At 35.9% G+C, this 25557-nt stretch overlaps 1 protein-coding gene across 1 annotated transcript in view; it reads left to right on the top strand.

The window, feature by feature from the left end:
* The window catches only part of LOC145668405 (dual 3',5'-cyclic-AMP and -GMP phosphodiesterase 11A-like), a 713632-nt gene that overhangs the window by 638703 nt on the left and 49372 nt on the right, over window positions 1–25557 (top strand). The window lies entirely within an intron of this gene.

Here is a 25557-nt window from a genome sequence, read left to right on the forward strand (position 1 = left end):
AAAAATCATGGTACTTGAATAACAAAAGATTCTCTAAATAATATTTCGACAAAATTTTGTACACAGTTGCAGAATGACTTCATATTCAAATAGATTTAATAGTCGAGGAATTAGTTTTAAGTGTCAATTTAAAAGAAAAGTACACACTGCGATAACAATAACAATCGGGCATTCACTAATTATGATTATCATCATGTTATTTGTAAACGGATGAATTTAGCAAGCTGACTCCTTTTTCTCAGGTTATAACTGAAATTTGAGTCTCTAATAAAGGCCAATAGAATGGGAAATACGAGCAGTATTTAGTTTACTAAAGAATAAGAATGTTTTATAAAAGTTAAAGTGAGTGGAAGATCACAAGTGAGAGAACGTTATAATTCAGTTATTTTGCCAGAAAATCAAACTACTTCTATTACAATTAATTTAATCGAAAACGAGTTACTGAGAACCACATCTGGTTATTTAAATTTTACCTCGTAAAGCACCAAGTATTCCCTGAAATGACCCGCAATTTTACCGACTTCTCCACATCGCTCTTGCAGAAAACCTTTATGAAAAACCTACACCTCCATTGAAGATTGTTATGGATCACATTTGCTGCTCATTATCTGTGGAGAGCAACGTGGCTCAGTGGTAAAGCAAGCATTGGTACGAGGGGCCCCAGCTTTGATTTCAGGTCATTGAGCTTCTGATGGACAACATAGTGTTCGTAGATTTTCTGAAGAATCTTCCGTTTCCTCCCACAATTAAATTCCACCAATTATTGCATTATCATTCTCTTTCATTAATGATCTGCCACTTTTACCCTAAAGTAGTAGTTCTTAACCGGTGAATTGTGCTGCCTCATATGATCTGTTTCGAACATTTAGAATTTAAAGATCATGAAGCATTTAATTATTAATTGAGCGGTTCCAGGTTCGATTCCCGGTGCGCACACTCGGTCGGAAAGGTGTAACAGCGTCTTCAGGCCAGCCATTCTAAGTGAGGATTTTTCCTGGTTTTTTCTCATTTACACCAGGCAAATGTCAGGATGATACCTAACCCAATAGTCCCTGATCGCTTCCTTCCCTCCCCATTCCTTTCTTCTCCAATATCCCGGGCAGTGTGATCGCAGAAGGACGTCATCCCTCACATGTGTGACGGGCTAACATGGCCATAGATGCCGAAAGACCAGGAATCTAATTCCTAATTATTATCAATTTTGAGATAAGCTGTACCAGTCAACACTTCCAGGAGTAATAACAGTGGTCAGTACGACTAAAAGTCACTATTTTATAGAAAATTACAGGCTTACACTTTTATAATTTCTATTATTAATAATAAATATCAATAAATCAATAAGTAAAGTGTGTCATCGGTCGAAAAGGTTGGGAACCACTACCCTAAAGAATATACCAATGGGGTATAGAACTAGTTTCATTCTAGTTTAATTTCGAAAGCATTACATCTATAGTACATAAATGCAATGCGATATTCTTTTTTTTTTTCTATCCAATATATATTTCTGGTGTAGACAAGTCGATCCTAAAGCTTGTTTCAATAGCAATCATTGTGGAAGTTCATCTAACAAGGGAAGAGAGGGAGATTATATATCGAATTGGAAGATGGTTTGTACACCAATCGTAAGCACTAATGACACCAATTACGAAACTGTAATAAAAATTTTCCAAATGCATATACTGTACGACTTATATGCATATACAGTGTGTCCAGAAAGTGCGTTTCCACCCCTAGAAATCGCAAACGATGAGACAGATGCCAAAACAGCAAAACACATTTGTCTTCGTTTCAAAAGTTCAACTCATCAAAGAAAAAATGTTATCACAGGGTCCCAGACGGGGTCCAACTCAAAAATTACAACTGGTAAGGGGATCAAGTAGCATATCGTTGAAAAGCTGTTGGGAAATGAAAGAAGACGGAAGAAGTCTCGAGTCTATAAAATTACTCTGTGCAAAATGGCGGCTGGTCAAAATGTCAGCAAAAACGTCATTGTAAAGTCTATGGTCATCCCAAAAACCTGAAATGGTGAGACAGATATCAAAACAGCAAAACACATTTGTCATCATTTCAAAAGTACAATGATTTAAAGTAAAAACATTTGTCCCAGGGTCCTCCACAGGGTCCCAGAGGGGGTCCTCCTCTAAATGTTCAAATGACAATGGGGATCAAGTACCATATCGTTAGAAAGCTGTTGGGAAATGAAAGAAGACAGAACAATTCTCGACTCTCTAAAATCAACCTGTGAAAAATGGAAGAAGGTCAAAATGTTCATCCTCATTTTGATTCTCCGAGCGCATTCGCTTTCAATTTTGCAATCGAAACTTGTTGTCACTGTGAGACACTTGCACGTATTCGCTGTTCCTGGTGCAAGAAAAATTTTGATTGAATCATTTTATACTTGATAATCCAGATAACGAGCATAAGTTCCACCATTGTACATTATATGTTAACTAGTCAGTTTCATACTTAAAGATGTCAAATGTTATTTTTTTTATGTTATTTTTTTTATTTCTTAATATGCTTTTATTTTATTGTATTTCTTTCTTTCTTTATTTGGACATTACTGTGTCCAAAGAGCAGAATCTCAGAGTAGGGACATTTCCTTTCTTTCAGTTGAGTGCAATAATTAAAGTGGAAACAAACTAAAACCCGACTACAAACAGAAGAACTAAAATCAAGATGTCTGCACTGTGTTATCGCAGAACGTCCAGACTTGTTCCATCCACTTTCATGTGCTTTTAAACGATATGCTACTTGATCCCCCTTGCCATTTGAACATTTTGAAGAAGACCCTGCGGAGGACCCTGGAACAAATATTTTTATTTTAAATCATTGTAGTGTCGAAATGATGATACACGTGCTTTACTGTTTTGACATCTGTCTCACCGTTTCAGGTTTTTTGGGGTGGCCATAGACTTTACAATGACGGTTTTGCTGACATTTTGACCAGCCGCCATTTTGCACAGGGTAATTTTAGATTGTCGAGACTTCTTCCGTCTTGCTTCATTTCCCAACAACTTTTCAATCCCCTGTTATGTCCGATATGTTACTTGATCCTATAACCATTTGCAATTTTTGAGTTGGACCGCGCCTGGGACCCTGTGGGTGGCCCTGGGACAATATTTTTTGCTTTGATACTTTGTACTTTTAAAATGACCAAAGATGTATTTCCCTGTTTTGGAATCTGTACCACCGTTTGCGATTCCTAGGGGTAGAAACGAATTTTCTGAACACCCTATATATTCATGTAACTCGCACAGTATATGCATTCGGAAAACTTTTATTACAGTTTCGTAATAGGCGTCAGTGCTTTCGATTGGTGTATAAATAATCTTCCAATTCGATATATAATCTCCCTCTCTTCCCTTGTAAGTAGGCCTACATATCTTATCCTTGTATAAAACGCCATTTGTCATATCCTAGATATGGTAACAACAAACACTCTTTCATTACATTAAATTGTTTATCAATTCACACAAATAGTACTGTACTCTTTATTATAAAATCGTTTTTAACATTACATTGTATTTGCTCTATCTAACATTACAGGTAATAATAGGCATTGTTACAGTTCATAAATTGCATAATTATTATAATGTTCTGGAAGTTTCTCCCGTAGATTCTTCATTCAATAATTTCTTGTCACATTCTAAGTGATAATCCTTTAAAAGTTTTGTGTTTAATAATATATTGTAATTATAAAAAGGCTAAAAATTAGATTAGTAACAAATAAAAAATATAAAATTTATCCAGTATTGATAAACCTGTTTCCTGTCCCCATCTCGAGCCACGCATCGGAAAATAATCAAAAACAATAAGCTCTGTTAAATATGATGAAGATGATTATGTGAAACGTACATTTCTGTGTAAATGGGCTGGCGCCTGGCCTATGTCCACGTGGGGGAGGATTGGGGACCGGATTCCCCCTAAATTTCTATTGCCCCCTAACATTTTCAGGATGGGCTTGCAAACGAACTATAAAATAGTGATGAACTATAATATAGTTGGATCTGGCCACCCTAACTTTTTACCGTACTCCTACATTTTTTGGGCGTGCTATGAGTCTGTCTTCCGTTTCAAATGAGGATTAAGAAAACCTAATAATTTTCGTCTTGTTTATGCGACTTGAAAGTTGTAAATGTTTTGAGTTCTATGTATTAGCGTTACGCGAAACGTAGGTACTTCTTTTTTTTAAAAAAGTGAGTGGAATATGGATAACCACCGTTAAAGTCGCCGTTACATATTAAGATATTAACTTGATTGACTGCATTAACGATTACTCTAGCTACCTATTGCAAATAAACAAAATTCGAAAATACTCTTTCGTTCAAGAGATATCGTGTGGAGTAACTGAAGGACGGACGACGGAACTTGACACTCTCTCAAGTCCTTCTAGTGTGGTTCTAATAAAGTAACACACAATAAAAATTTTACATTTTTAAAAGCATGTACAGAAGTTTTATAAGCACGTATACTAACTTTCTGTCCAATGCGATCTTATCGAGCGTATATTTTATTTTATATGAAGATATACTATTTTTTTTTAGTTAAAGAAAAATCTTAATATTAGTGAAATACATTCAACAGTACTCATAGGACTTTCTTCAGGTGGTCAATGCATCGGCATAATTGAGAAGGAATCTGCAGTAGTAAAGAGACGTTGCCACATAGACGTAGCTACAGAGGGTGTGCTTCTGCACATCCTAATAATATTTTTTCTATTCTTTTTCTTCAATTTTTATGCATTCTAAAATTTTATTTGAAATTATTCAATTGATTGAACTAACATTTTATCTTATTTTTAATACACTTAAAATCCAATTAAATGAGCATCGTAGTGTAGCCCATGAGACGACCTGAAACTGATATTTTGTGTCGACATACGAGACGAGACGGAGCTCTTCCAATAGATACAGATATACTTTTCGAGACGAGACTGTACTTTCAGGACACCTTCTCGAGACGAAAAAGCCCCAAATCGTGTCTCTCTGGCAGCACTATAAGCACGTGAAAACGTTATAGTGAGAGGCTCTAATTACTTTTGTGTACACCTATATGAAAAGTTCTGCATTAGTTACCTATATGCACACCCTTATGAAAGATGCTTCATTAATTACTTTTGTGCGCATCACATGAAAAATCCTGCATTAATTACTTTTAAGCCACCCATGTCAAAAGTTCTATCTTAATGACCTTTGTGCACACCCATATGTAATGTTCTGCACTAATTACCTTGGTGCACACCCATATGAAAAGTTTCTACATTTATTGCCTTTGTGCATACCCATATGAAATTTCTTGCTGCGGCTATGAGTTCTCAGGATTTTTAAGTAGCCGAGCAACTTGTAATTTATCTACCTTACGATGAAATAAGAAGCTTTAAGTAGAATGAAGTAAAATTACCAGTTAATTAAATCCGGATTCAATTACACTAATTAGTATTGGGTTGTTCTAGAAATGTGCAAAATTTAAAAAACGTAAGAAAGACAACAGAGCTCGTTCTTTTTATTCTACTGTAAGATTTTTCCGAAGACACCTTGATTAGGGACCACATTTTTAACCAAACAAACTCTAGAGGAAGCATACGGAATTTTTCGGGACCCGGACAAATCCGCCAAATGACAAATCCGCCAATTACCAAATCTGCCAATTACCAAATGCGCCAAACGCGAAAATGACCAAATGCGCCAATTGTGAAAATGGACAAATCAGCCAATGGACAAATCCGCCAATTACCAAATCTGCCAATTACCAAATCTGCCAATTACCAAATCTGCCAATACCAAATCTGCCAAACGCGAAAATGACTAAATGCGCCAATGACGAGAATGGACAAATCTGCCAATTGACAAATCCGCCAATTACCAAATCTGCCAATTACCAAATCTGCCAAACGCGAAAATGACCATATGCGCCAATCGTGAAAATGGACAAATCAGCCAATTGACAAATCTGCCAATTACCAAATCTGCCAATGACCAAATCTGCCAATTACCAAATCTGCCAATGACCAAATCTGCCAATTACCAAATCTGCCAATTGACAAATCTGCCAAACGGAAAACACCGAACTCTGTTTGTATTATCATCAAATAACTGGATAGTCTAGTAAAAAGCATACAGAAAGAAAGTATTTATGAATATCAAGCAACAAACTAAAAGTAATTAATAGAAAGTAATCAAATCATCGCCCAGATATTTGAGGATTTGAACGAGGTAACCATTTAAAATAACATTAACGTTTACTCAGTATATGTTAAAAAAAAAAAAAGTTGGTTATTTTATGAAGACCGGAGAGACATGATGTAAAAGTTCAATAAATCGTACATGCTCTAACGCAATGAGATAATTTGTTTGTTTTTATATGTTAATTTTGATGAATTTATAACTGTTAAAAATGAATGTTCTTGTTATTTGCTGGAGTGATTGCCCCCTTTCTGCACTGAAGTTATATTTTTCGGGTGCCCGACCTCTTGGACATTACACTATACTTGTTACAGTTGGCAATACTTCTTAAAATGACGTAGTTGCGAGAAATTTTTAAAACGATCGTTGTTTGTTTTCGTACTTTTGACACTTGACCAACAGTTTTTGGGAGTCGTGATTACTACATATTCTCCTAATTTCACGACTTTTAGCAGTATTGCCAACATTAACATTCATTATCACATCTCCTAAACCATGTAAAATTTCAAATTGCTATTACGTGTTGTTTGCCATGACTCCATTTCGGTGTTATTTGCCACGGTATTGTTCTCTCTAGCTTATCTTATACCACAATCGTGAAGACTTATACAAAATCGACTTATAAGCTAAGGGTTGCCAGATGAGTATATTATAATGATCAAATCTATTATATTATAAACAGAATGCATACAATACGAATTGTCCCAAGCACGTTATTGGGTTACTACGCTATCAGCTGTTCACGCCACAGTTAAATTTATTCAAGGTGAGTTCAAGCACTCAATATAATAATTTGTTTGCTTAGAAACTCTCCAAGTGCATTTTCAAAATTGATATTGCCTACAATTTGTTTGTGTTCGACTGTGTAGCCAACGTTAAATCTAGGCATATCATCAGTACTAACAATAAGCGGGTATAGGAATCCCGATAAATGGGGACCCAAACCTTCTAGAGGGAGCGCGATACGCGAGATATATATATATATGTATATATTTCATAACCTTTCTAGAGATCAAATTAAAATTAGATTTAAAAATCTGGATTTAACGATCTTTTAAACACCTTTGGTGAAAGGAGAAAAATTTAGTCTATTGGTAATACAAAAATTTAGTGACTTATGTATAGTTACTGGGGTATTTTCAAGTCCACACAAAGAGCTCCCTAGTGGATGAGCGGTTAGCGTAGGGACCCAGGTTCGATTCTTGGCGGGAGCTTATTTGGTTCGGATTCCACGTTTAATTGTAAGTCCACCTCTCATATAGCCTCGATGATGAACGGGACGCTAAGACTGAAAATCAAATCTGTCCCACAGAGATTATTAAAATACAAGGGTCGGCAATCCCTCCATAGCATTTCTGAAACAAGATGGAATGTACACGAATTGGAGTGGATTTGAGTTAAGCATCACATTCAGCAGAAGACTATGAGCCTTGGGCCTACAACTTAACATAGTTTCCGATACACATAAGTTTCCGCCGGTAATCGAACCCGGGTCTCCCATACCAAAGGCGCGTACGCTATCCACATAGCCACAAGGGAACCCTGTGTACGATTTAAGACTATAAAACCTATGGCAGAAGAAACGGGTAGGTTACATTTCTCTAAGTTACAACCATTAATTCTTCCGGCCGTTTGAAGATAAAATCTAGATCATATCAATGTAAGAAATTGAATCCCGCATTTGATACTGAACCACTCCGAGAAGAAATAAGAGAAGAACAATTTAAAATATTGGCTTTTTGATGTAATCGTACACAAGATCGTATCTCAGGTGGATTCTCGGTGTACAGAAATGAGATGTATTTACTTGACTTTCCAAGCAATTCTCAGAGTAAACACTTTGGATGACAGTGTCACAATTAAGAAATTAATTACAATCTACTCTGATGACTTCAGTTGTAATTTTGTCAAAGAGAAACAAGTATATAAGTCAGTCTCTGTGCAGCTACTTTCTCGGATCTTCACAATAAAAATTATAAATTGATGTTATATTTGTGTTTCCTGAACTTCAGAATTTCCTCGCGCGAAGTGGATTCTGTGGTGGACAAACACAGTGTGTCTGAGGTTTTTCGGAGTTCTTCTTCCTCCCATTTTCTTCATTACACTATTTTTCATTCATTCTTATCATTACCATATCCTTTAGCTTACACGGCATAAGGGTAGGACGCATCGGCGCAAATCTGTCTTCAACATTGGTTGGGACGAGTAAGACCGTTCTCATATATATATATATATATATATATATATATATATATATATATATATAAGCGATGTTCAAAATATTTATGAAGTTGAAAAACAATGCTGTGAAGAATCAGAGGAGCAGAATTGTCTTCAGTGGCGTATTTAGGAAGCTATCGGGCTCAAGTCCCCCCCCCTCCGAAATAAATTTGTTAGTTTTTCGCATTCCACGTACAACAATAATCCTTCTTACCATTTCTAAGAATGCAATTGACTTTCCATTTTCTTATGCTCTTTGTTCAGAAATAATACTGTATTTGTCAAATTTCATTCCATGTAAGAACTGCGTTCTTTTGTTCTTTCTTTCGTCCTTTCTACTTTTCTGTTTCTTTTTCTGGACGTTATTTTCTTTCATTTCGCCTATCATACTTTATCGACCGTTGTCAGTTGTGATTTAAGTCGGCCGTCATCAGTAACACCAAAACTAAGAGGAGTTGATAAGCGAAACTGGTGTTCCACACCAACATGCGCGGATATCAACATGACAGGACTTTAGTTATTATAATAAAGGAAAAAAATATATCGTTTAGTTATTTTTAAAAGAAGGGAATATTTGAATTAAAGAAAATCAAACCGGGGGAATAATTAGTCAAGGAAGTTAGGAAGGCCAAGAGGATGCTTCCTTTTTCTTGTATGAATAGAATAAAGGGTTAGATTCACTCATAAGTTTTTGTATCATATCATATATAGGATTTATCGGTCTGCAATTCTTGCCACTATAACTTCAATTTATGCATAAATTAAAATATATTTAATTCTCAAACTCAGATGGGCAATTGCACTCCGACTTCCTTCCTTGTGTTGGGCATAGCCCCTCGAAACAAAATACTAAGTACGCCTTATTCTAGAGAAGGGAGATGAAACTCATATTACGGTAGATGAATTTGATCAACTGTTGTGGAGTATATTATATATTAGGCGATGTAGGTAAAGTAGTTGTTCATATCAGTATTACAAATCACTGCCGTGAACACATTCTTAAATCTGAATACACGCATATTTATAATTGGTATATTTCTAATTAGGCATCCACAAAGATCAACGTTAAAATTGTTTTATAGTAATATAATAATATAAATGACTTCCCCAAAACTATGAAGAAAGAATATCAATTATGTATGACGCAACAATACTGTTTGAGCAAAATGATGATAATCTCAATAACACTACATGAATCGTTACAGAAATCTGACGCATGTCATATACTCTTTAGTTAACAGATGTAACCTTAAGATTATGGAGAAAAATATTCCAGCATTTGAATTCTTTTCTTTGCTTACGAAGCATCCTCTCTCAAAAGTAAAATTGGTACACGGAAATACGTAGGAACAAACCATGGTTCGATCTAGCAGAGAAGAGAAAACAGGCAAAATTATGTTGGCTAAAAAATCCGAATGAAATAACTACACAAAATTTCGTCGATATCAGGCGGGAAACTTCCAAACAAAGAAACGCGATTTTTTGAAAGCTAAAATTTAAGAACTTGAAAATAATAGTAAAAATAAAAACATTCGAGACATGTATAAAGAGATCAACGGATTTAAGGAAGGCTATCAACCTCGTGCTTATACATTAAAGAAAGCTGATGGAACAGTTTTCACTGATACAGATAGCATTTTAAATAGATGGAAAGATTTCTTTGACGATTTGCTTAACACCCAGTCAAAAACAAATGTGCGTGGAGAAAGGGAGATACTCACCGCAGAACCGTATATTCCAGAACCCAACCGAATAGAAGTAGAAATCGCTATAAAGAAATTAAGGAAACACAAATCTCCGGGTGTAAACGAAATTCCGCCTGAGTTAATTTTAGCTGGAGGCGAAAAATTGTGAACAAGATACACAGACTCATTCTCCTTATCTACAACAAGGAAGAATTGCCACAAGAGTGGAAAGAATCAATCATTGTTTCAATCCACAAGAAAGGCGACAAAACTGACTGTAATAATTATCGAGGCATCTCTCTTCTGTCAACATCCTATAAAATCCTTTCGAACATTCTATTAGCAAGATTGACCCCATACGCAGATGAAATTATTGGAGATTATCAGTGTGGATTTAGAAGAAATCGATCAACTATCGACCAAATATTTACCATTCGCCAAATACTCGAAAAGAAGTGGGAATACAGTAGCCCGGTACATCAACTATTTATTGATTTTAGAAAGGCTTACGACTAGGTTAGGAGAGAAACATTGTACAACGTTCTTACAGAATTTGGAATGCCGGAAAAGCTAATTAGATCAATTAAAGTATGTTTAAATAAATCCCAAAATAAAGTCCGGATAGGAAAATTTTTGTCCACGTGCTTTGACGTCGAGAATGGCCTGAAACAAGGAGATGCGTTGTCAGCTATTTTAATTCAACTTTGTCCTGGAATACGGTACAAGGAAAATCAAAGACAGCAACCAGGGCCTAGAGCTGAACGGTGTTCACCAGGTTATGCGTACGCTGATGATGTAAATTTAATAGATGATAGGAGAACAATAGAAAGAAATGCAGAGGTGTTATTAAACGCTTGCAGGGACAAGGGTTTAGAAGTAAATGCAGAGAAAACTAAATACATGAAAGTGCGTCGGGACCGTAATACGGGAAATTATGAATGCGTTAAAATATTAAATAATACTTTTGATAGAGTGGATACTTTAAAATATCTAGGATCAATATTAACGGACGAAAATCCTATTCACGAAGAAATTAAATGTCGACTAAAAACAGGAAATTCGTGTTATTATTCAGTTCAAAATCTCTTGTCGTCGCGAATTCTGTTGAGGAATGGTCGCTTATTCTGAGAGAAGAACATAGACGTAAAGTATCTGAGAACAAAATGCTCAGACGAATATTCGGACCCAAGAGGAATGGGAATGGGAAACTTCATAACGAGGAACTACGTAAATTATACTGCTTATCAAACATAGTTAGGGTCATCAAGTCTAAGAGGCTTAGGTGGGCAGGACATATAGCCAGGATGGAAGAAAGTAGGAACGCTTTCAAAGTGTTAGCGGTAAGACAAATCGGAAAACGACTATTAGGAAGATCTAGGCGCAGATGGGAAGACAATATTAAGATGGCTCTCGTAAAAATAGGAATACAAAGTAGAAACTGGATCCAGTTGGTTAAGGATAGAAGTCAGTGGAGAGCTTTTGTGAACGCAGCATTGAACCTCCGGGTTCCATAGGCTACAGAGGTAGTTAGCTTACGAAGCATGAGTAGATGCCTAGGCTGATACTACAAATAGATTAAATACGCATTTACTGAAAAGATGGGTTCTACTGACATTGGATATTCTATACTCTTCCCGTGCTAGGGCCTAGGGGAGAGGAGGAGATAAGATTTCATATCAGGTTACGTCACACACAGTTGCACGCCTTCATTTTCATTAAAAATGGAAAAGCCAAGAGAAACAAACTTCATTTCACTTTCCTTTGTGGCAGTCGGACACAAATCATCACACTTATCTGCAAAAAGCACTTTTCAAATCGGATTATTGGGAGAGTCTCTAGTTCCTATGTTGGGGGGGACATGTCTCCCCATTTCCCCGGAATTTGTGCCCGTGCCTACAGCTGAGACAACTTTCCAGCATGAGGAGAGAGGCATATCCTCCTCTGGCATTTATTACAATTTGTGCCCAAGTAGCGGAAGTGGAATTAATACATATTGATGAGACTATTAAACGCACTACAGCACGAAGTTCAGTTTGAAATACTACAGAATACGATTCTTTTTTAAAAAATGGAAAAGCCAAGAGAAATCAATTTCATCTTACATTCCTTTGTGGAAGTCGGACACAAATCATCACACTTTCCCAAAAAGAACTTTTTGTCAGATTATTGGGGGGACAGTCCCCCTCAGTTCCAAGATTGAAGGGGACATGTCCTCCTCTTCCCCCCTGGGATTTGCGCCAGTGGTAGGGCGTAATTGAAATTGAAAACAGAAAATTATACAACAGGAGATAATATTAAAACTCCGTTAGAAGAGAAAATGCAATTATATCAATTTATTAAGTTATTGTGATATTAATGATGTTCTGTGTTCATTTGTTTTGAGATTAATGTCTCTTGTTTTGTTTAATGTCACTTGTTTGATGTTTGTTTTGAGTCTCTTTCAACAGTGACTCTAATGAGACCTCTCTCGTCCCAAAGGCGAGAACATTTACCACTTGTTCCAGAGGATCAAAAACAGAGGTGCCTGGCAACCCTTCCTCTTACTCTAGATGTGTGTAAATTTTCACGATAATAAGATATGATAAGATCGGAATGCAAATACTTCGTGGCGAACAACTCGAAAATCGAGTCGTGGCAAACAACACCGTTGCAAACAACACGCCACCCAAATTGCTGTAAACGGCATTATGATTATTACATCTTTTGAAAATAATCTACGTAATTAGATGTGATACTTATCTCAGCTCTTTTTCGAAACAAAGCCCTTTGCAAAAAGTCAAGTTTTGAATTCCTTGTAGCTTTTTTCTTCTGTTTGATAGAAATACATCATATGCTGACCATAGTATTCGATACTAATTTGCTTTCGATGTGCGATGCACCATCCGTCTCACTTGCGTCCTTACTGTTCTAGAGGCCTCCAAAATTGGGAAGTTTCTGGATTTTTGTGATACTATAGCATCCTTAGTTTGAAACACTGAACAATAAAAGTGGTATTGTTTGTTTTCGATTTGTATGTAGACTTAAAATTTGTAATAACTTAACGTAGTGCTATTTTAAAAAAAATACAACTTTGTGTTGAGTGTTGGCAACACTTTTCATCCGATGATATTAACCAATACGTGGCTAGGTGTCACCCTTCCTACAGTTTCTTCATGCAAGGTTTCGCTTCCCTCCCTCTTCTCGTTTTTCTGTTATCAAGGTTGGACATTATAAATGACGTACCCCCCCCCCCTCTCTCTCTCTCTCTCTCTCTCTCTCTCTCTCTATATATATATATATATATATATATATATATATATATATATATATATATATATATATATATATAATGTGCGAAATGGTGTCTAGTAGTAAACCGGAAGAAGACCCGCACGCTGAGAATTAGTCGACGATGTATGGAACCGCCCGGGTTAGCCACTTATGTCCTACCCGTACCTCCTAGTGGTGCAGACTGGTAACTTCCTGTCTACGGTGAAACTTACAGGTTTCCGTAATGATAGGAAGGCGAACAGGGAGGGCTATCACCAACATGCCTGACCGGCACGGTGATTTTTGCCAAATACCTCCAACTTCTTTAAACAATCATCATAGGACACAGTAAGCCAAGAAACTCATTCTCTGGAAGCAGAAGTGTGTCTGGGCAAGGCAACGTTCAGAATCACATGCAGGCAGAGGGTGCTAAGAATCCCCGGAGTTACGGACTAGGTTACCATTTAAAACTGACAATGGCTACATACAATTCAAGATCCCTGGCTTCAGAAACAAGATTCCAGGAGCTGGAAGAAGAGCTACAGAAAATCAACTGGGAGATCGTCGGATTGAGCGAAGTAAGAAGAAAGGGAGAAGAATTAAGCGAATTGAAGAACGGACACTTATTCTACTACAGAGGATCAGAATGTGGCAAGATCGGCGGAGTGAGATTTCTTATCAACGAAAAATTGAAAAACAAGGTCCTTGAGGTAGATAGTATATCTAGTCGAGTAGCAAGGCTTGTAGTCAAACTCTCCTAGAGATATACACTACAAGTGATTCAAGTGTATGCGCCTACCACAAGCCATTCAGAAGAGGAAGTGTATATCCAGTGGTACTTGTAGAAACCGGAACTTGAATAAAATGGAAATCTGTCTATAATTGAAACTCCTCAGAGTCCTTATCGCTGTTATTCCTTAGAGTAAAATTCGGAGCCATTGCCTTCCGTTTTATACTAGCTAAAATGCTAGTCATTCGCACAGGATGACGAAGATTGTGAAAATATTTAAATCCCCCAACTCCCCATACAATGCTCATTTCAACGTTTGATTACCCGGTTATCTCGATTGAATCTATTCTTTGTTCATGTTATACTCACCGTGACTTTTTATTTTTAACTTCTCCTCACTAATATCAGTCATTTTCGATTATTTGCATATGTCATCCCTCTGTGGCTCTCTTGGGGATGATAGGTGTGGAATACGCGACAAAGTGTACTAGCGACAAAACGTACCACCGACAAAACGTACCACTTACCCTGAGGGCTCCTTGTGAAGGGTTTTCTAAAAACACTTTAAATAATGACAAGCGACAAAACGTACCACTTGCCTGGAGGGCTACTTGCGAAGAGTCTTCCAATCAACCATCAAATCAAATAATGTCAGGCGACAAAACGTACCACTTGATAGGACGGTATATAAGTATATATATATCGGCCAAAATAAGGTTAAAAGTTGAACAGATTGGTGCTGAGAAAAGTACCGATGCAAGACCAAGACTAAGACTAAGGCTAAGACTAAGACCATGCCTGCAAGATTCTCGCAACACCAAGACCATACCTGCAAGATTCTTGCCAGACCAAGACCAGCAAGAATCTTGCATATGTAATATTTGAATATTTGCTGATTTCCATCACACTTTATCCAGGCTTTGGACCAGAGACGGACAGGCATTATTAGAGGGGTGCGGGCGCTTTCTTCCATAAGGGCCACCAGCATCTCAATGTCACAAATCAATTGCACAGTTTTCTTTCTACAGTAAGTCAATAGTATTAACAATTGACAATTAATACCTGATATTCTTTCATCAGTATATTATTCTGAATTGTTCAAAAATATTATATGAAGTTCAAGGAGAACCTATACTATATTACAAAATTAGCAGATGTTTTAGTGTACTAGTTTTTGATGCTACTGTATCTATCACTTTTGCATTCGAAATACTTTTTAATAAATCTTTTTCAATAGACATCAACATAAATGTTTTCAAATGTTCGTGAGACATGGTACTCGTTAGCCTATTTTTAATGTATTTCAGTTAATTTGAATTTTGAAAAATTTCTTTCACATGTTACCTGAGTTACGGGCAAAGTCAATAAAAATTTGTATGCTGGAAACCTGGATAAGTATTACTGCACAAATTACAATTCTGCAAAATTAAAAAGGCAGCACATTGGACAATTTTGCAACACGTTTTGCATTCGCTTTCCTTGTAAACAAATGTATTTTCTCCTAATTCTGAGTCACTTGCACCATCAGCACATTCATTTTACCTCGGTTGTGCTCGTCATCAAGACTGCCTTTCAAGGATATCCACGTCCTTCAAAAACCCAAGAGAATACATTTATAGTATCCTTGGAAACCTCTTAACTGAAGTTTTTCAGAAAATATGTAAGTTTATCGAAAGGCACGTCTGGAGGTTCTGTTACTTGGTTGAAGTGGCTAGGGTCCAAATAATCCATAAAGTACATTGCTTCTTGAATCTTGAAGAAATACTCAAAACTACCATGTCCAATATTGAGTTGAATGCTTCGATGCAGTACCTGGTCATTGGATAGAAGCAGCTTCATCTTCATATTCACAGGAAAAATCTTTGTCCATCTCTGAAGGCGAATTGTCGATAGGTCAATAGAAAAAAAGAAATCACATTCTAAGTCTTCAAATTTATTATTGGCCCATTCTGCAAAGCTTAATGCTGCATTCTTAACGGATTCAAAATCATCTCTCTACTCTTTCAGTTGGAACAGAGTAGTCTGCACCATCCATAGGACTACACTAGCAGCACGCTCTATTTGGAGATAGTTTGACAGAGAGGTCGTCACTTGAAATATCTTAAGGAACTTTTCTGCTGTCTGAATTGTTTTGAACTTGAGAAGATCTTTTATATATCCTTTCGCTTTACACCTAGTTTTTGGTTTGATATTTTCTGTCGAAGCAATTTTCTTAATTGTTATGGTCAACTCTATATACAAAGCACTTTTTGGATTAGGAAAATGACCAAACTTTTTCTGAAAAACAGTGTGTTTTCTACCATCTTGTTTCCGCAATAACTGTAAGACGCCTTTGTTAACATTTGACCTTCCAAATGTACATTCACTGATAAGACTCATGTATAAATATCGCACAGTCATTCAGCAGAACAATGACACAGAATCAATGCATTTTTTTGTCAGATCACATATGACATGATTGAGTATATAAGCGTAACACCACACGTGTAACTGAGTTTCTTAGTAGTTAAGCAGTTAGCGTATGCGCCTTTTCGTGGGAGACCTGGGTTCGATTTCCGGCGGGAGCTCATGTGCTTCGGATTTCCCGTAAATCAGTATGTCCTTTCTCATATAGCCTCGCTGCTAAAAGGGCCGTTAAACTCAAAATCACTAAATCACACGTGTAACTGATCATAGGTGAATTTAAAAAATCCGAATATTGTCCTTGCATGTTACTTGAGCCATCGGTTGAATTTCAAATACACTTCTTAATATCAAGGTTCAACTTCCGCAGAATTTCCAGCAGTAAACCGCAAGGACACTGGCCTGTGGTAGATATGCATTTTACAATGACAACAACACTTTGTTTAACAACCATTTTAACAACATACCGTAAAACAACAGAGCACTGGCCTGAAACTACTATATCTTGAGTATTGTTTAATAGAACAGAAAATGTTGAAGCTTGAGAGACTTCTTTCGAAATATCTTCTCTGATAAGTGTGCTGATAGCATTCAAAACAAAGTTCACCGTGTTTAGTAAAAGTTATGCGACCACTATCCTGCTTACTTCCTCGTATATGACTCTTCTCGGTGACCTTATCTAAATTACTTTTAAGCGGAAGATCAAATTTGCTTAAGAAAGGAATAATATCCAAAAAGTTTCCATGATCTATAGCTGTGTCTTTCAGTTTATAGGCTGCTACATTTCCTCTGTAAATTAGCACTCTTTTACCAATGAGTTTGTGCACTTTGACAACTCGATACATTACCTGTCTGTTCTTCTCAACCTTATACTGCCGTTGTTTTACCTGTTCATGAGGAAGTAGTTTTTTTAACATTATGTTCTCTTTTGTTAGATATGTAAGCACCCACATTGGTCTAATGTATTTTGGAAGACTCGTGTTCTCTTACTCGCTGATAAACGTGTTTAATGTTACGTTTGTCACATACAGAACCTTTAAGAAAAGTTTGTTCGATCTGGAGAATAATCTGTGAACACGCTGAAAAAAAAAAGCTTCAAGTGGTACGTTTTGTCGCGGATTAAATATCCGAAATGTTTTAATTAGTCCAAGACAGGTTGTAATTTATATAAGTGGTACGTTTTGTCGTGGAATAAATATCAGAAATGCTTTAATTAATCCATGACAGGTTGTCATTTATGACAGGTCGTCAAAGGTGGTACGTTTTGTCGCGAAAATTCAAGTGGTACGTTTTGTCGCTGGTACGTTTTGTCGGGACACCTATATAGATACATACATACACTATTTTTTACACGTCATCCTTCTGTGACCCTCCTAGGGATGAAAGGGGTATCTTTCGCTCATAGTGTTTGTTTCCTCATTGTAAGTAATACGTGTACCAAGTTGGATTGAATTTGCTCAAGGCGTTCCAGAGTTATGCTAGAAAATATACACACATACACATAAGGCCTACATACCTTTATACATACGTCTTTATATATATATATATATATATATACAGTATATATATATATATATATATATATATATATATATATATATATATATATATATATATATATATATATATATATATATATATATATATAATACAGTACATCCACTTTTATAGAGACTATCTGAGACCAAAGGCAATCTGGAAAATCGAAAATCCGAATAATCCTGATAATATGGATAATAAGCAAAACAAATCCTGAGTCAATTCACTTCAACGTCTTGTGAGTAAAGCTTTCTAGAACTCGATAAGAAGCATTTTATGTACAGTATTACCATAATTTACTGTGAAATCTATACACGAACTGTACATTTAATCAAAACAAAAAAGGAAATGTTTGTCGTATTTATGGTTACGTTCTTGCTATCATAGTTAAAAATTATTATCTATGGGGACATTAAATTTATAAAAAGTTTCTTCAAATCTGGTTTGGATTATCCGGAGATCCGGGTGAACGAGGGCCGGATAAACGAGATTGTACTGTACATAGATTTAAAACATCAAACTTGTTAAGACATTATATATATATATATATAATAGGATGTATGTATGTATGTATTAGTGTATGTATGTATGTTCGAGCATAACTCTCGAACGCCTGGAGCAATTTCAACCAAACTTGGTACACGTATTACTTCAAAACAAACACTATGGGCGAAAGATACCCCTTTCATCCCTAGGAGGGTCACAGGAGGATGATATGTAAAAAATAATGTATGTAGGTGTCTGTATGTATCTATATATTGTCTAGCATAACTCTGGAACGCCCGGAGCAATTTTAACGAAACTTGGTACACATATTACTTATAACCAGGAAAAAATGTTGTAGGGGTGAGATACCCTATCATTCACAAGAGGGTCACAGGGGGATGACTTATGCAAATAATCGAAAATGACTGGTATTAGTGTCGAATTCTTAGTTTTTGGGGTCACGGAGATGAATGGTGACAGTCCCGATAGCGTTTCAGTCCCAGTGGAGGTCAGATACCCTTACCATCCCTAAGGGGGTCACAGGGGGAATGAAGTACAAATACTCGAAAATTAGCGATATTTGTTTCGAATCCATGGTTTTCGGGGTTGTGGAGATGAATGGTGACTTCCGATGGCGTTTCCGTCCAAATATGACTAAGAAACCCCTATCAACCCTTCGGGGTCACATGGGGGATGACATGTATAGTCGGAATGAACCGTGTAATCAATTATTGAAATGTATACTGTTAGGGTAGTTGGGAGTTCAAATATTTTTATAAACCTGATCTCCCCGTTCGAAGGACGGGCATTTCAGCTAGTTTAACCAATAAAATACAAACCAGAGACATACACAAGCGATAAGTTCTGGTGGTCCGGACTCCCCTCTTCCCCCCCCAAAAAAAATTTGTAAATTTAGTCTAATTTTAGGGGCGATTTTACAAATTTTAAAATTCTTTATCCTCAAATTGAAATTGGATCCCCGCTCTAGAAAGAAATTGCTGCGTATGCGCCTGATACAAACAGTAGAGGGAAAGTGGGTTTGGATTGATTGTAACTACCGTTTTAAGAGTGATTCGTGCAATTAAATAGTGATATTCATTGATGAAGTTCAATTAAAGTGACAATCATGTTCTCCCCTGCATCGATCGGCATCAGAGTGGATAAATTTCGAAATAAATTCCAGCGAAAAATTCTATGGGTGCTGAACGCCAATCTAAAATTCTCTATAAATCTTTGATCCTTGAAGCATCTATCGAATTAGTTAATTATTAGTGTTTAGCGTTTCTTTCCAGCGCCGAAACTATATATAACTTGGACCTACAGTTTGAGATGGGATCCGAACCACCACAATGCGCTTAAACTTAAAATTTCTCCCACTGGGAATCGAACCCGGGATTCCCTGCGTGGCAGACATCACCTAGGCACTAGACCTGTCTGAAATCCAGTCTCATGTGTAATTATAATCTGCGCTTATCCTAGACACTTTTGTCTGATTATCAAATGAAAACCGCCGGTTAAGTTATTTTAATTGTTAGCTCTTAATTAACATCTTTCTATGTACTATTCCTTATGTGTTTTCGTTTTCTTAATAGCATAATGTTTACAGCACCTGTATTTAAAAGCATGGTTTTAGATCGATCTATCCTGTCCAAACAACTTGAGTACGTTGGAAAATAACCACCCGTTCAAACAACTAGAAAGAGGAAACTGGAAAGCGACCGCTACTTTTTCTTCTTTTCTTTACGCACGTATTTTTACGCTAGGTGTAAGGGCCAAAATGCGGATAGACATTTCGGTCGGAAATTTACGGACGTAAAATACGCACTGGAAAACACGTTAGTATTTGCCTAGCTTTATTGTGCAAATGTATGTTGATGTGGAAGTGCTTTGTAAATTCGGTTTATTGTGTGAGATTCTGACAAATCAAGCGTGAAGTAATGTAAATTGTGGTCTGTAAATAAACAAATAAAGATGGTACAACTTTGACTTTCAACTGTTTTCCTTTATACTGTTTTCAGTTATGTTACTAAACCAGCACAAACTTAACATTTCTTCCTAGAAACATTAAACGTAGTGTCAAAATTACCATACGTGTTGAAGCAACCGTTCCTCGTCAGTATAACTTCAAAACTATGTGAGCAAATTTTTACATGTCACACATCACCTACAACATGACGGCATGAGACCCGCGGTACTTAAGTATACCAACTTAACTGACATACTTGAAAATATATGTAATTATCTGGCTAAACATATGGTTACTATATATATAAAAGGTAACAGATGTATTTTCCACTTTGAAGAAATTTCGATCCGGAGGATCGAAGACAGGATAACTTTTAGTTATTCCTGCATTTTGCTATACATTTCCACATCAAATAACACAAATTTAAACATTAGTTGTGAGAATTACAACGTTATTCTATATTTTGCACTGTATATATGTAAATAAATTATCCAAACCATGCTCCCGCCAAGTGAACTTTGTGGTGGACAAACACCGTGTGCGTGGGTTTTCTCGGGGTTCTCCCGTTTCCTCCCACTTTCTTCATTTCATCATTTCATTCATTTCTGATCATCACCGTCTCCTTTAGCCTAGCCGGCATAAATGTGGGACGTAAAACTTTCATTTCATTTCGTATGAGAGAACTTTCAATCTGCTCATTTCTTGGAGGATGTGTGTATTCACCAGATAAAGATTCAAATTCAACACAAATTAGAATAACAGTAACCTTACACCCTTCACTACAATTGCAATATTATTTTGACTCACGACAATAGTTTATCCGATAAATATGTTCTTCCTAACACAGTAACCTTCCCCTTCGTTTATATGCAATGAAAGATATAGCCATTTAACACACTTAAACACACTTGCACTTATACACTTTCCAGTGACGAACTCAGTACTAATCAGGAACTTTTACTCATCATACACAGTGTGAAACTAGTTGAGCAACGTACAGATCTTCAAATGTGACATCTAATCTGAAACCTGTTACCTGATTGACTCGTAATAATCAATAATCTTACAGAAAACAAAGTTACACAAAAATTCTAAAATCCCTTCCCTTTCCTGCTCTACCTTTGCAAATACATAGAAATAATCCAATTACATGAATATAAACATTAATTCTTATACCTTTTCAATAATTTATCCCACTGACAAGAGCGGACTTGCCTACCTGGCTACCCGGCAATCATTTCTTTCAACTATTTTAACGTATTAGCATTGTTCATATTTTTAAAAAGTACTTCATTTTATACTATATTCTTCATTTGCTGTAGGAAGGGGGTGTGCCTGGGGATCCGAAAACCCCTCTCCGAAATCACGACTTTCCTTAAATTTTGTCTAATTTTAGGGGCGATATTACAAATTTTAATACAATTTGTCCTCATATTGAATTTGGACAGCTTCCCCCCGAAATGAATTCCTGCTCACTCACGTCCCTGGCTGTATGTAAGTATTAAAAAAGTTTAATTAACATATAAGCGAATTCTATTTGGCAGGATATGGTTTGAAGGTCCAGCTCTTCGTTCCACTCTCTGGTTACCCTTCTGTATTGTACTCTTATTGCAAGTTCCTTGTTGCATTTTTTTAATGTCAACTTTACCAAATAAACCTATCCTCCCTTTAGGTTGTGAAAGAGTTCATTTATATTTTTTTCTGCCTAAGTATAGTTGTACACTTCTTGCTTGAAATTTTTTGTATACTATGGAACCAGGGATGCGCACGATACAAGATTTGTGGCTGTCTCGTCTTGAAAATGTGCTGTAAAAGTGATGTCTCGACTCGAAAAATGTATATTTCTCTATTGGAAGAGCCGTGTCTCGACTCGAATTTTGTCAGGAAAATCCTGTCTCGACTCGTCTCGTGTGCATCCCTATATGGAACGTTAGGCTCAGACTGTTTGATATCTGGGAAGTTTTCTGAATCGGAATTTGTGCAAAAATGTTTTCATTACGCAATAAATGAAACATGATTATGAGAACTAACATTATCATTTTAGTTTGTCTCTTTTCTTTACACATAAGCATTGAGCGTCGGTGAAGACTTTTTGCACTCTTCAAAAATTTTCTGCGTTCCTGATCCAAATTAAGTTGTTTTCGAGGAGTTACAATTCTATTTCTGTAAGCAGAATAAACGATTTATATTGAGGTAAAAGAAATAAAATCCATTTAAGGTGGATACATGTAAGGTTAAAAGGCAGTGGCGGATCCAGGATATGATCAAGGGAGGGGCTAAACCATAATTTGCCGTTTTATCCAGTGTAAAGCAGAATTGAAGCCCATTTTATCCAGTGTAAACCTGAGCGTCAATGGGTGCTATAGCCCCTTATCACCCCTTGGATCTGCCCTTGTTAAAAGAGATTCTACTGTTTTACGTACAAAAACAAACACTTACGCCCTCCAGAATTTGTAGGACTATGCTTATGCCGTTTTTCTTTTCTTCTTTCTTTCTTTCTTTCTTTTTTCTTTTTTCTTTTTTGTAATTAGGTATAACTTTGTTCCCGTGAATTGCAGTAGGGTGTCGAAAATCCGGATTCGTGAGCCATAATGGTCGGATTCATGGGTCAAAATTTTGATGGTGGGCCAAAGTTTGCCAGTCCACCCCTGCTCTGTGATAATTAATTCTTAGTTCTGATTTCGAATCCATTACATTGTTACCTTCTTTTTCAATGCAACTTATTTCTTTCCAGTTTTTCAGTATCCTTCTGTTGAACATTTTAATTACATTTATATTTGCTAAAGCAGGGCTACCAATATATGAAAATTATTGTAAGGCGAAAGGGGAATTCCCATTTTGCCTTATGATAACAAGTCATTAAGTACCAATTTTTGGTTGACGTTTCCTGTGATAAGAATCATAAGGCAAAACGGGAAAAGGCGAACAGTGAAGACACGATTGGGATCATTTCCCCATCAACCACTTGTATCGCCAGGATTTCTTTTGTGTGTGTGTGTTTACGTATCTAGTTGTGTGATATTTTGTATGTATATTAATAATAAGTAACCTTAAATTCAAAATTTTCAGTCATTAAGAAATTAAGTAAGTACTATAATTTTAAATGTATATAGTAGCCAAACTATATTTTGGATTTCAAGTACAAACATTAAACTATTCTTCACCTCTATCGATCAATATTAAGAAATTCGCAAAGAAGGTCCATTCAGAGCTTCCGTTACATTTCACAAAATATTTTTTACTGTAAAACAATCAAAATTAAAATCTTCTTTATGTGGTCACATACAGAATACATTTACAAAAGTTTACAATTATTACTGGAAATTGAAGCTGTTACCCATTTCGAACATTTCTTTTTAAACACATAGATTCAAACATATTAAAATTTCATTTCTTCTAGATAGTATGAAACATAAACATTGTAAATTTTCATAACTGTTCTCAAGGTGGATCTGTGTACAGCCAGAGGCAGTTTTGTAAATTCAACAAAAAGTCCAAAATAAGTCTCTTGAAAACAGCTTTTATTTGTAAAAGAATAGAGAATGATCACTTTTGGCTGTTGCAATAATCTGTGTCTTATTTGTAAAAAAAACAGCTGTTTGTCTTATTTGTAAAAAAAAAAAAAAAAAAAGGAAAAGCTCGATAAGGTGAGTGTAGGGGCGCCGAAGTCTATAGCTACGGCTCTGTTTTTCATCCCCCTTCTAAACATTTGTCTAGTTTACTGACACTTATCGATTCGATTGTGATATTCCTCATTGTTGTAATATATATATATATATATATATATATATATATATATATATATATATATATAGAAAATTTTTCGAACATTTAACATTCCCCTTCACCGGACGCAAATTCTTATTAATTAATACACTGAGAAAAGTCGGTTATCCGGACAGTGATACATTGTACAAATATACGGAATCATTGTTTACTACAGGAATCTGCAAGGAGCACACGTTATCCATATGCTACAGACTTTCCTCACTTAGATGCTACATAATGCCGTTTTAGGATGTATGACATCTAACAGTCTTCCATGTATCACATACGTATACGTATGTTACATACGCCAGCTGTATGTTACATGCGTATATCTGTATGTGACATCCTGATCACTTATATACAGTTCTTTCGTTCGTACAGAAAGTACGTTTATTCGAAATATTTATACGGAAAGTATGTCTTAGTTATACTTTTTTAGTTATACGTTTTTTAGTTCTACCTTAAGTCCAAAAACTACAGGATTTACACATGTAACCTACGTTTTTACGTACACCACATACATTTTTTCTGAGTGTATAACTTCACAATACGCCCTATGTCCGTCTCTCATGTTAGTGTATATGATATAAGAAATTTTACAGCATTCAATGTAAGGTCTACTGAAAACATTTTGACACAGTAAGCAGACACTTTTGATCGATGTAAACCAACTTTTAAATTGAAAAATTATTGATTCAAATGACTGGACTAAACCACATGTTCAAATTAAATATAACAAATTTAGTGTTTTTTTTTTTAATTATTTAGTTAACTGTAAACAAATTAATTTAAGTTGTTGGCCAATGCAATGATTGTTAGTGAATATTCTATGTTTGAACGCATCGTTGGATGACTAACAATTAATGAAAATATAATGAAACTAATTGTAGATCTGAAGTGAAGTGATTCAAATAAAAGCGTATAGATATAATTATATACTACTAAAATTATTCCTCAACAATGTCTTAAAATTCTGTTAAATTGGGATAAATATTAACAAGTTTGCTGTCCATCGGCGATTAGGTGCGTGGAGGTAATTGCTGCTCTCACTTTTTTAGCTTTACACTATAATCTAATTACATGGCCCCTTTATATTAGTAGTGTTTTGTCCCACTTTTTAGTGTTCATACCCAATTGCCGTACTTTCTATTACAAGTGAATGGATCTGTTTTTGCGCAACTACAATCGATCACGGAAAGTAAGATAAATTTAACACTTTATTAAAATTGTTATAGTTAGTTAGTATACTATATATTGATTTTTTCTAAAAAGAGAGGTTTGCACGTGTATGTTATATGGGAACAACATATAATAAAATGTAGGGTT

Source organism: Thermobia domestica, chromosome 13 (genome assembly GCF_964235325.1).
Source record: "Thermobia domestica chromosome 13, izTheDome1.hap1.1, whole genome shotgun sequence".
Classification (NCBI taxonomy): Eukaryota; Metazoa; Arthropoda; class Insecta; order Zygentoma; family Lepismatidae; genus Thermobia; species Thermobia domestica.